At 40.7% G+C, this 11,913-nt stretch overlaps 1 long non-coding RNA gene across 1 annotated transcript; it reads right to left on the reverse strand.

Annotated features, from left to right (window-relative positions):
* Positions 1–7,393: 7,393 nt before the first annotated feature.
* On the reverse strand, positions 7,394–9,786 carry LOC107079552 (uncharacterized). The gene is made up of 3 exons (XR_001480497.2): positions 9,616–9,786; positions 9,184–9,511; positions 7,394–7,855 (listed from the first exon to the last, which is right to left on the reverse strand). It is a non-coding gene; the product is annotated as an uncharacterized lncRNA (long non-coding RNA).
* Positions 9,787–11,913: the final 2,127 nt, after the last annotated feature.

Genomic DNA, 11,913 nt, shown 5'->3' on the forward strand with positions numbered 1-11,913 from the left:
ACTTGCAGTGGTGATCTTCTGTAAAGTAGAATCAAACAGAAAATATATTATATCTTGAAAATGGAAATTATTATCAGAATCATATTTTGTAGGATGTGGGAAGGTTATTATGATTTTTGTTTCCTTTTTAGTATTTTTATGTAACAGATTCAGTTTTATTGAGCTCAGTAAAGGACAGCACACACTGGGTCTGCCCTGGAGAACAGACACTTGCAAAGGGTTATATAGCGTCCGAAAGAAGTTTGTTTCACAATTTGTTCTTGTACTATTCTTTGATACTGTATGTAATTACTTCTTGTCCTTTCTTTTGATATGTAACAGAGTTTGTTTTGTTCGTCTTGTATCCTGCAGCTCTTTGAGGCCTCATACAACACAGTAGATTTTGTTTTTACAATAAACTGCTTTCAACTGGCAGGTCTCTTGTTATTGAAAAATATTTTAATGATATTTTGGTGGGTGTTTGCCCTGTCCTTTTATATGCAACACAAGCTGATTTTTTTGTCCTGCTTTATGGTACAGTATGTGTTTACAAGTGTTATTCCTGGGAAGTAAATCTGTTGCTTTAGATGTTACTTTAATATATCCCCTAGAGTTGTAAATGTCCCACTTCTGGGTGTACCCAAGAGCTGGGTATGTGCAGTATTTGTATTTCCTACTTCAGAACATTATGCTTCCAAGTTTAAGTTTTTTGTCATTATACACATACATAGGTATATGGTATAATGAAATGCTATTTAGCTAGCTCTCAGATGGTAAGTAGTACAAAAATCAACACCAATACAATTGTATAAGAAAAGAAATACAGGGACAACAGGCAATGTGCAAAACAACAACAAGTAATGTGAAAATTCATACATCAAGAGTATGAAATAAAGGATAGAAAATTATGGGTAGCGAACTTCTTGACATGTGAGGTAGGGGTAGATTTCAATGTGTGTTTGAGTTTTGATAAAGAGAGAAGGCACTGTGAGGTTCAGATCGTAGGTGAGAGAGGCTGGGAGTTTAATAGTTTTATAGTTGTAGTGTGCTCTCTGAAGGCACCAGTTCTGTAGTGTTTGGGCATTTACTGGAACAATTATTAATTGTAGCAGTAAATCACAAAATTGATTCTTTTGATGGCTTTAGAATCTAACCATGCGATATAACTCAAACAACACACACACACAGGTACTAATACACGAGGATACATTTATTAATACATAGAATATGCATATAAACCTAACAGATCTTATCGAGAGGGTTATCAGAATACAAAACGTATATATTCAGTCAGTTACAAAGAGTTACATATATCAAGAGGACATACGTTCAGTATATCATTCATTTAGACCGTTTCGTAAATGAACTTGGTTATAACTTCTACATTAGATACTCAAAACAAGTACATAACTCTTAGGAATTAAATTGATATCAACTGGTTGGGATAACAATTGAATTCTCGAGCAGTAATGCAGTGAAGTTGAATACTCATCCAATCTCTGGGGATTCAGATCTCCTGTGGGCTCTCTGGCTCCGTGCCAGTCTGTTGCTGTGCGGCTGGCGACGGTGCGCTGCTGATGCTCACTGACCGGCTAGTTAGTGTTGGCTTTAACTAGCACAGTTTGTGCACAGGAGAAAAGATGACTGTGGGTCCCAGCAAGTCAGGAAGAGGACCGGTTCGTTCCTGATGAAGAGCTAGTTCTGAATAGTGATTCAGCTGTCCACAGTTCTGACCTGTTCACGAGGCCTTCTGCTGGTGCTAACCTCGGGTGGATCCTCTGGTTACTCTCTGGCAACCTCCGCTCTAGACTCTTAGAACAAAGGAAAGTTCTGGCACTCGGACACACTGGCCGTTCCGTGGTTGTCCGGGTTGAGTCTCAGGATGGTCAGGAGGCGCGCTGCGAGAATGTCCTGCCCTTGGGAGCATTCTGCTCCTGGGCCGTCCTGCCCTGGAATTCTCCTTTGAATTCCCTTTAGAATTGTCCACAGAATAGTACAGAATTCTAATACAGGCTCTCTGTGTTGCCTGTTTTTACTTGGAGGAACTTCAGCTCATTCATTGGCTGAAAGTTCCATGGGCATCAGAGTCCCACGTGGGTAACTCGGCCCTACCAGTACCTGATTGGTTGATCAAGGTGAGATATGAGTCACTTACTCCTGACACTTAGGAATGCAGTCCAGATGTCCATCTGGCACTCCCTAGACAGATAGGCACCAATGGATGACCATTGATCATGATAGCCAGGCTTAGCTAAGTGCATCCCCCTTTGGGAGCTGTCCCTTATCAAAGGAAACCTTAAATCAGCCTGCATGAATAGTTTCTCTGTGGCTGCACCACAGAGATGAACAGAGATGGGGCCTCATTTAGGAAAGCTCAGAACACTTAATTCTTTCTTATTAATTAGCCTCGCCGCTACATAGTGCAGGGGTAAAAACTATCTCTGAGTTTGGTAGGCTGGGCCTGAATGCTTCTGTACCAGATGGTAGAGGGTCAAACAATCTGTAGCTGGGGTGTGTGGGGTCTTTGATGATGCTAAGAACTTTCCTCAAGCACCGTCTGTCATAAATGTCCTGGATGCATGGGAGAGCAACCCCAGTGATGAACTGGACAGTTTTCACCACCCACTGTAGGGCTTTCAGGTCAGCAATACTGCAGTGGCCATACTACACTGTGATGCAACCTGTCAGTGTGCTTTCTGTAAAGTCAGTGCATCTGTAAAAGTTAGTGAGGATCTGGGGAGATATCTTAGCCTTCTTTGACCATCTTAGGAAGTCCAGGTGCTGTTCTGTACAGGTGCAGTCTTAATCAGACAAGTGGCATTGAGAGACCATGTGAGGTCCTCGGTGATATGGACGCCAAGGAATTTGATGTTACTGACCCTTTCCACATCAGTCCCGTTGATGTGGATAGGGGCATAATTATTTTGCAGTTTTCTAAAATCAACAATCAGCTCCTTGGTTTTGCAGATGTTGAGGGTGAGGTTGTTGTCTTCACACCACATTGTAAGGAGATCGACCTCCTCCCTGTAGGCCCTCCCATAATTGTCTGTGATAGACCTACTGTACAACTGCGATGTCATCGGCAAACTTGATGTTGAAGTTGGTGTTAAGTCTGGAATTACAGTCTTGGGTGGAGAGGGAGTAAAGCATTGGACTTACCTATTTATTTTTATATAACAATTTAAGATAGAAGATAAGATCACAAAGCTTCATTTTAAAGTTAATACAGAATATTATGTATAATCCATCCATCCATTTTCTAACCACTTTATCCATTACAAGGTCATGAGGGGGCCAGAGTCTATTCTAGCAACCAATGGCCAAAAAGATTTATATATGTACAGTATAAACCATAAAAAATAAATGTCAACACAGAATTTATACAGTAAATACTTTACCATACCTGTACATAGAATTGATAAAAATACAAGATGAACACTGTAATATTTTGCAGAAATAGAATATTGTTGCAGAAATTTAGATATTTTTTGTTGACTGTATAAATATCTTTGCTTCCCACACTGCTTACTTTTAGCTGCCGGTTGTCTGTGGGCTTAATTAATAATCTGCAAAGGTCAAGGATGCTATCCTTGCTTTTCCTGGAAGGACAGTGTGCTTTTTCAATAACAAGAGACCTGCCAGCTGAAAGCAGTTTATTGTATAAACAAAATCTACTGTGTTGTATGAGGTCTCAAAAATAATGACATTCTGCCTTTCTGGATATAAATATGATAAGATATTTTTCCATATAAAACTGCAAATATGTTTATATATTATGCAGTACATGAGGTATATTCTTAGCAAGCATATTATCTTTATTTACACACCTTTTAACATATTTCTTCTTAGTTAGAAAATAAAAGTATGTTAATCTTTTCAATTACTGATATGTCAATGGATTATATATAATGGAACCTCCCATATAATGGAACCATTAATCTCCTTAAATTATCTCCAATAGCATAGTTATATTTATACCAATCTCAGAACACCTACAGTTAGGAGGCAATTCTGCACCTGAACCTAACTGAATGGAGTTTGTATGTTCTTCCCATGTTTGCATGGGTTTTTGTTAGGTACTCCAGTTCTCTCCACCAGTCCAAAGACATACTGGTAGGTATTGTATCCTGCCTTGCCCCTATTACTTGCTGGAATAAGCTCCAACTCCTCTGCCACCTTGTATTAAATAAAGTAGTTCAGACATGGATGGATGGTGGTGTGCCTTTCCTCTCGGGAGCACTACGGAATTGACTAGTTCTACTTCAGCAGCCAGTCATGCCTTTGCCACCTTCCAATCATGCTGGCTGCCATGGAAACCCAATTAGACAGGAAGTTTGCTGATGACATCATTCCCTGCCTCCTGATGAAACAAACTATTTTAGATCTGACCAAGCAGTGCTTGGGACCATTGCAGAGTCCCGAGCCACTGCTGTGTTCCTTAGCTTCGTTTATGTTTTGAGCTGGACTCTCAATCCTGGTTCAGAGCTTGGCTTCAGTGTTTTTATTTCCATCTACGATTCTGGACTACGCTCTGCCTCTTTGCTAGTTCTACACAACTCACCATCTTACCCGTGCTGTCTCTCTGACTCTGCATACAGCCTTGGAACACCTGGACACTAAGAACTCGTATGTGAGAATGCTGTTTGTGGACTACAGTTCAGCATTCAATTCCATCATACCCAGTCAACTGGTGACAAAGCTCAGGGGATTAGGTCTGTGCAACTCTGTCTGCAACTGGCTGCTGGACTTTTTTATTGAGAGACCACAGGTGGTGGGGATAGGCAATAAAACATCAACACCACTCACCCTGAGCACTGGAACCCCACAAGGCAGCTGTCTGAGTCCAAGGTTGTACTCCCTGTTCACTCACGACTGCACAGCAAGACACAGCAACAACCGCATCATGACACCACTATAATAGGACTGATCAGTGATGATGACGAGTCCACTTACAGGGATGAAGTCTAACAGCTGCTTAGGTGGTGTCATACAGATGCAGCCATTCAAAGGTACAGACACGTACCGGAGGTAATTGGCTACGGCATCACGCATCGTGACGCGCGATACCGCAAAATACAGCGGTACGTGATTGGTTGACCAACAGGGGCACTCGTGGTCTGTTGGTCGGTCGTAGACCAACCAGATAGATAGAAAGATTTACAGTAAATGTATTTACTGTGCCCGTTTTAGCATTGAATATTCATATGGAATTTTACCACTGAAGGGAAATCTTAGTACCTGAGCATAAAAAGAATAATAAAGACTTCGATGCTTAAAATGTTTAGGGAGAAATGGAATACCGGTGTGTATTTTTTCTTTAAAGATTCCTGGAATCTGGCTGACACCCTTCTGAAGTGGTTCCATAATATCTGGTATACGGAAAAGAAAGCGTTGATAAAAAAGCCTGGATTATCATGTATCTGATACAAGTATCTTTTAATACAGTCTTTGCTGTGCTCTTGAGGATCCTTGTGATATTTTGAGCTCTGGTTGAATGATAAGTGTGGCAGTTTAAATAATTTTCATAGTTAGAAATTATGAAACGCTCAGTTAAAAGCAAGGGAGTTTTTATGTCCATTGCAGTAAAAGAAAATGCCTGACAAAGTAGGGCTTGGACAGATTCCAAGTGCTTGTACAAATGTGCTAAAGAAATTATACTTTGAGTTTACAGCTTGTCCAAAGTCATTCATTATTAATACTATTAGTAATATCTTCGGTAAAGGCTTTGATGCATAAATATTTCTATTAAAGGTAGGTTGTGTACTTTTGTTCAGCTGAGCAATCTTGCTTTCATAAAATATACCAACTTTTTAATGACTGATGATTAACATGCTGTAATACACAGTTTAAATTTAAAAGCTCAAATGCTGTACATGAGAGGTTAAGTTTTATTGGCTCCTCCTGGCGGTTTTACAAGGTGATGCCGGATACTTTCCGGCATGACGTCAAATGACGCGATTTACCCCGTGATACTGCGTGATACTGCGACACGCCCACCGGGGTATACCGTGAAATACCCCACCCATTTTGAATAGCTGCATCTGTAGCAATAACCTGGACTTGAACGTAAAGAAAACGAAAGAGCTAATAGTGGAGTTTCGGAGTCACAGGCCACACACTCACAGCCCACTCAGTATTGATGGAACGTAAGTGGAAACAGTCACCAGCTTTAGGTTTTTGGGAATTCATATCTCTAAAGATCTAACTTGGACTGTGAACACTGACTCTATCATGAAGAAGGCTCAGCAGCGCCTTTATTTCTTGAGGTGCCTCAAACAATGGGGGATGCCAGTACCTGTGTTGGTGAACTTCTACCGCTGCACCATCGAGAGCATCCTCACCAACGGGATTACCGTGTGGTATGGCAACACCTCTTCGCGAGAAAGAAAGGCACTGCAGAGAATGGTCAATATGGCCCAGAAGATCATTGGCTGCAGTCTCACCTAGATTAAACAGCTCTATGAGGACAGCTGCCGTGGTAGAATTCTGGCCATCATAGAGGACAGTCACCACCCCGCGCGTGAGCTCTTCACCCCACTGCCCTCAGGTAAGAGATATAAGAGCATACGGACACTTACAACTAGATTCTTCAATAGCTTCTATCCACAAGCAGTGAGATTGGCGAACACATTTAGCTATCCCCCTCGGACCACACCTACACCATCACCATCTACCTCTTTATGATTTTTTATCTATTGCACATCTCCAGTCATTGTTTACAGGTCTGTATTGTTTACATTCAAACTGTCTACATGTTTACTTGCACATTGTCTACTGTTTGTTTGTATATTGTCTTGATGCACTGTTTGCACTTTGTTTTGTTTTTTACACTTGTTTTACAATCAAGAGACTTTCTGTAAGTATGAATTCCATTGTACCAGTACCGGTTACATATGGCAATAAAGTTCAAGTTCAAGTTCAGTTCTAGGAAGCATCATTTGTCTCCATTTTTAGTACCAGCTTACTGTAGATGACTTACTAGGAGACTGTAATGTTGTGCCAATAATCATATTTAGATTTACACATCCAAATAATATATTTTGAAAGCACTTTGGTATACATTCTAATTTTATTATGATTAGTATCAATATATAGTTTTAGGAGTTAGTTTTCACTTGTTACTTTCTAACACAGTGGAAGTAAAGATATGGAGATCCATTTGTTCTCTGGCATTCACTTTTCACTTTGTAAAAGAAACAGTATTAACAACGTCAACCTTTCAATCCAATGCCTATGTATTATAGTTACCAGTAAAATATTTACAAAAAACATTCTTCTGTTGTGCCATACAGTATATTATATTCATTGCTATTTTTTATATTGGGTTGAAACCTCTAAATATTTTAGAAAAATAATAATTTTGGTCTCAATTTAACATGTAAACCAAAAGAAAATCTAAAATATTTCCTGCAGCTGTTATTTGTACTCGGTTTTTTGCTTGCTTTATGTTTTACAAAGTGTAACAAATCTATCCACACTGACTAACACAGTGTTACAACCCTGGCTAACCGGGAGATCAGTAATAAAGTCCACTGAGAGATGTGTCCAGGGATGACTGGGAGTGGGCAAGGGTTGATGGTCTCCAGGGGTCTTAAAGCAGGAGGTTTTTATCTGTGCACAAATGGTACAAGCACGCACACAGTCTCTGACATCCTTCTACAAGGTAGCCCAAAAATCCCTAGAAATCGATTTTTGAGTTTTTTTTTTTATTCCTGGATGAGCTGCAAAATGAAAACCGTGTCCCCATTTCAGGACTGAGGACCTTACTGAGCTTGTCACAAAAAGATTATCTGAGGACCACTGAGGAGGAATAGGTTGGCTATGCTGGGCAAGTCTCATTGTATGCTTGATGTCCCAATGAACAGCGGCCAGGATCCTGTTGGGAAGAATAATATCATGTGGTGACAAATTGACATTAGGAGGTTCACTCAGAGGGAGACTGCATCAGATTTGTTATTCTTAGTGCCGGGAGTGTAGGTGAGGGTCAAATTAAACCTGGATAAAAATAAGGCCCATCCTGCCTGTCTGGGATTCAGGTGCTTGGCCGCCTGCAGATAAGATAAGTTCTTGTAGTCAGTAAGAATAAAAAAGGATGCTGGGCTCCCTCTAATAAATACCTCCACTTCTCCATTGACAACGTTATAGCCAGGAGATTGGGGTTTCCCACATCATAGTTCCTCTCGGCAGCAGTCAATTTTTTTTCCCCAAAAAAAGCACATAGGTGTAAAATGCCTTTTTCACCATGACGCTGATAAAGAACTGCACCATATCCAGAGGTATTGAGTTCCATGAAGAAGGGTAGGGTGGGATCCAGATATTTCAAGAGGGGGGCAGAGGTAAACTTCTGAAATTTCTAATAAATTTCTAATAAACCTCCTATAAAAATAAGCAAATCAGAGAAACAGTTAAATTTGCTTGAGGTCTTTTGGGAGTAGGCCAATCAGTAATAGCGGAGATTTTGCTGGAATTCATTCTGATACCCTGAGGAGAAAGAATGTAGCCCAGGAACTGAATCTCAGAAGCATGGAGGTTACACTTTTCTTTCTTGGCCATGATGAATTAAACAAGAGAGGACTTCCCGGACATGACTGATATGTTCTTGAGAGATATGAGAGGTGGAAAAGATTAGAATATCATGAAGGTAGAAAGGCAGACATTTATTTATTAGATCCCTGAAAATGTCACTGATAACAGATTGGGAAAACGGGTTAGGGCATTTGTAAGCCTGAACAGCATGACAAGATATTCATGATCCCCGTGAGTTGTGAGAAAAGCAGTCTTCCATTCATTCCCCTCACGGATCCTAATCAGGTTGTAGACCCCTCCAAGATCCAATTTAGTAAAAATGGTCACCCCTTTAACGGATTCCAAAGCAGCAGGGATAAAAGGAACAGGGTACTAGTTCTTGACAGTGATGGCATTGAGGCCACAGTAATCAATACAGGGACAGAGACTGCCACCCCCCCCCATAAAGATGAAGCCTGCACACGCTGGGGAGGAAGATGGTCTTATAAAGCCAGCTCTTAAAGCTTATTGAATGTAGTCATTCAATGCCATGGACTCCTTGAGAGAATGGACGAAAACTTTGTCCTTGGCTGGAAACATGCCAGTTAAAAGGTCAATAGAACAGTCTTAAGGTCGGTTAGCAGGTAAGAAAAGTGCCTTTTGTTAATTGAATGCTTCAACCAAGTCATCACAACTTACATAAATACCAGAGGAGGGGTCACAAGGGGTATTGGACAGTGGACTCCAAGCCAGTATTCCACAGGGGGGGCAGGAAATATGAGGGTTGTCTTTCCTGAGCCTAGGGAAACCTCGGACCAAAGCATGGAGAGGGGTCTCTAGGAGGTAGACTTGTACATGTTCAGTGTGAACAGCACCCATCTGAAGAAGGGAAAGGTTTGCCATCTAACCAATCCTGGAAACAGAGGGGATCCATCCAGAGTCTGAACACGGAGAGGAGAATGGGCCGGTAGCAATGTGATGTTCCAAGAGCGAGCTACATGGGCATCTAAAACATTTCCAGCGGCACCTGAATCAATAAAAGCGAACAGTGATCATTTAGAATTGTCCCTAGAGAACAGTAGCAAAAAACAGGGAGGTAGGAGAAGAGGTAGACAATTTATCAGGAATCACCTGCAGGTTCAGGCACCAGTAAGGACAGATTAGATGAAGATGTCCGGTTTTACTGCAGTAGAGATAGCATTTTCACGTTCCTGAGGGGTGAGGAGAGAGTGTCCAATTTCCATGGGCTCCTGATTGTGGGGTTGGTAGGGGAACAGAGAGAACTCAGGGAAGAAAAAAAAAGCTCTGACAAGTATAAGCCTAATACTGAGCAGGGAGATAAGCGTGAGTCAGGTTAAAGTAGCCAGGAGGAGGGGGTGTGTCTGATTACTTAATTGAAACTGCACTGGAATGCAGAGAGCGTCGGGTCCTCATTGGGCGAGGCTTAACACTCATTGGGCAAGGCATAACAGACTGTAGATTTCAATGAAAACAATGTCAATCACTCCTCTTTGTTCTCACACCACATAAACAACATCAACAGAGAAATGTTGCAAGAGTCATCCAATTCATTAAACCAGATATAAATCCATCTACATATACAAACAAACCTCATAGTACCCAACAACTTACACTACAGTGCCTTGCAAAAGTATTCAGACTTTTGCACAATTTTCTGATTTCATTGCTTTAAAACTTGTCATCATGGAAAATAATGAAGTAGAAAATAGAAAAATTAGGCAAACCTAAGGTAGGTTAGGTTTACAAAAATAATTTAATGATATATGTTTTCGGAATATGTCTGTTTCTGTGAGGTGACTTGGTCAGGTAGTGGATTTCAAGCAAGGACTCAATCATGAAGACTAAAAAGATTAAAAGTAAGTCAGGGATACAGTAATCAGAAATCATAGATCAGGAGAAGGGTAAAAAATATAAAAGTCTCTGAATACCCCTGTCAGCACAACCTATTCATGTATCAAGAAATAGAAAATGCATCATACTACCCAGACACTGACTAGATCAGACTGTGCCTCCAAACTGAGCAGCTGGGCAACAAGGTAATTGATGAGGGATGCCATTGTGAGGTCAGTTTGACAGAGATAGAGAGTTTAATGACTGAGGTGAGAGAAAATGTGTTTCAGTCATCAATATCCAGAAAATTATCAGAAGTAGTCTGTTTGGTAGGGTGGCAACAAAAAGTTAATCATTAAAAATATGACATCTTAAAGTCTGCATGGATCTTGCAGGAAAGCACCTGAGAGATACTGCAGAACATGGCAATGGGAGCTGTGGTCAGATTAGACCAAACTGGAATTTTTTTTATCTAAATAAGAAGGTTTATTCCATGCTGAAAAGAGAAAGATTAACAGCATTCTGGCTGTGGAGCCTTCTTTGGGTATGCTTTCTTCTTCACACCCGAAGAAGGCTCCAGTGCCGAAATGTTGTGTTTCTTCTCTTTTCAGCATGGAATAAACTTTTACTTATTCCTGTTGCAGCCTACACATGCTGATGCAGTTACCTACTTGAACTACTTTTTGATCTACTGTAAATGTCAGGTATTATGTTTGGCATAGAATAAACACAGCACATTTACCAGTCACCACCATCCCTACATTCAAGCATAGTGGTACTGTAGCTGCAATGGGGATGGTCCTGTTTAGGACTGTAAAGGTTGATAGACTTAAAATAGAGGAAAGTACAACAAAATATTGTTTCAGTCTCAGTCTGCTAAAGCCTAAAACTGGGTTTAAAATGTACTTTTCAGATAGACAATGATTGAAAGCACAAGTTCACAAATACCCCAGAGTGACTTCACAATGGTTGGCAGCACGGTGGTGCAGGGTTAGCATTGCTACCTTGCAGTTGTCAAAGGTGGTTCTGGGTTCAATTCCATGCCTGGGGTGCTAGCTGTGTGGCATTTGTATATTCTTCACAGGTTTCTGTGGAGTTTTCTCCTTGTACTTCAATTTCCTCCCACAGTCCAGGAACATACTGGTACAGTAGGTTAATTGTCTTCTTGGAAAATTTGCTCTGGTGTATACGTGTCCAGGTTTGTGTCTGTATGTGCACTGTGTTGGACAGGCATACTGCCCAGGTGCATCCTGCCTTATGCCTGTTGTGTGCTGTTACTCCTCTCCTAGTGACCCTGTATTGAATAATGTGGTTAGAAAATGTATAGATGATACATTTATTTATCCTCGTATGCTGCAAAATTCAATATCCATGAATGACAAATATGTGAACCTTTAGATACAGTAATTGGTGGCACCCCTTTGTGCAGAAATGACTGCAATTAATATTTCCTGTAACAATTGATCAATCTCTTAATCAGTTTTGGTGAAATTTGGTGCATTCCTCCTTACAGAACTCCCTCAACTCTATTACATGTGAATGTTTCCTTGCATGTGCAGCTTGCTTCAGGTCCTGGCG

This window comes from Lepisosteus oculatus, chromosome 3 (genome assembly GCF_040954835.1).
Source record: "Lepisosteus oculatus isolate fLepOcu1 chromosome 3, fLepOcu1.hap2, whole genome shotgun sequence".
NCBI classification, from domain to species: Eukaryota; Metazoa; Chordata; class Actinopteri; order Semionotiformes; family Lepisosteidae; genus Lepisosteus; species Lepisosteus oculatus.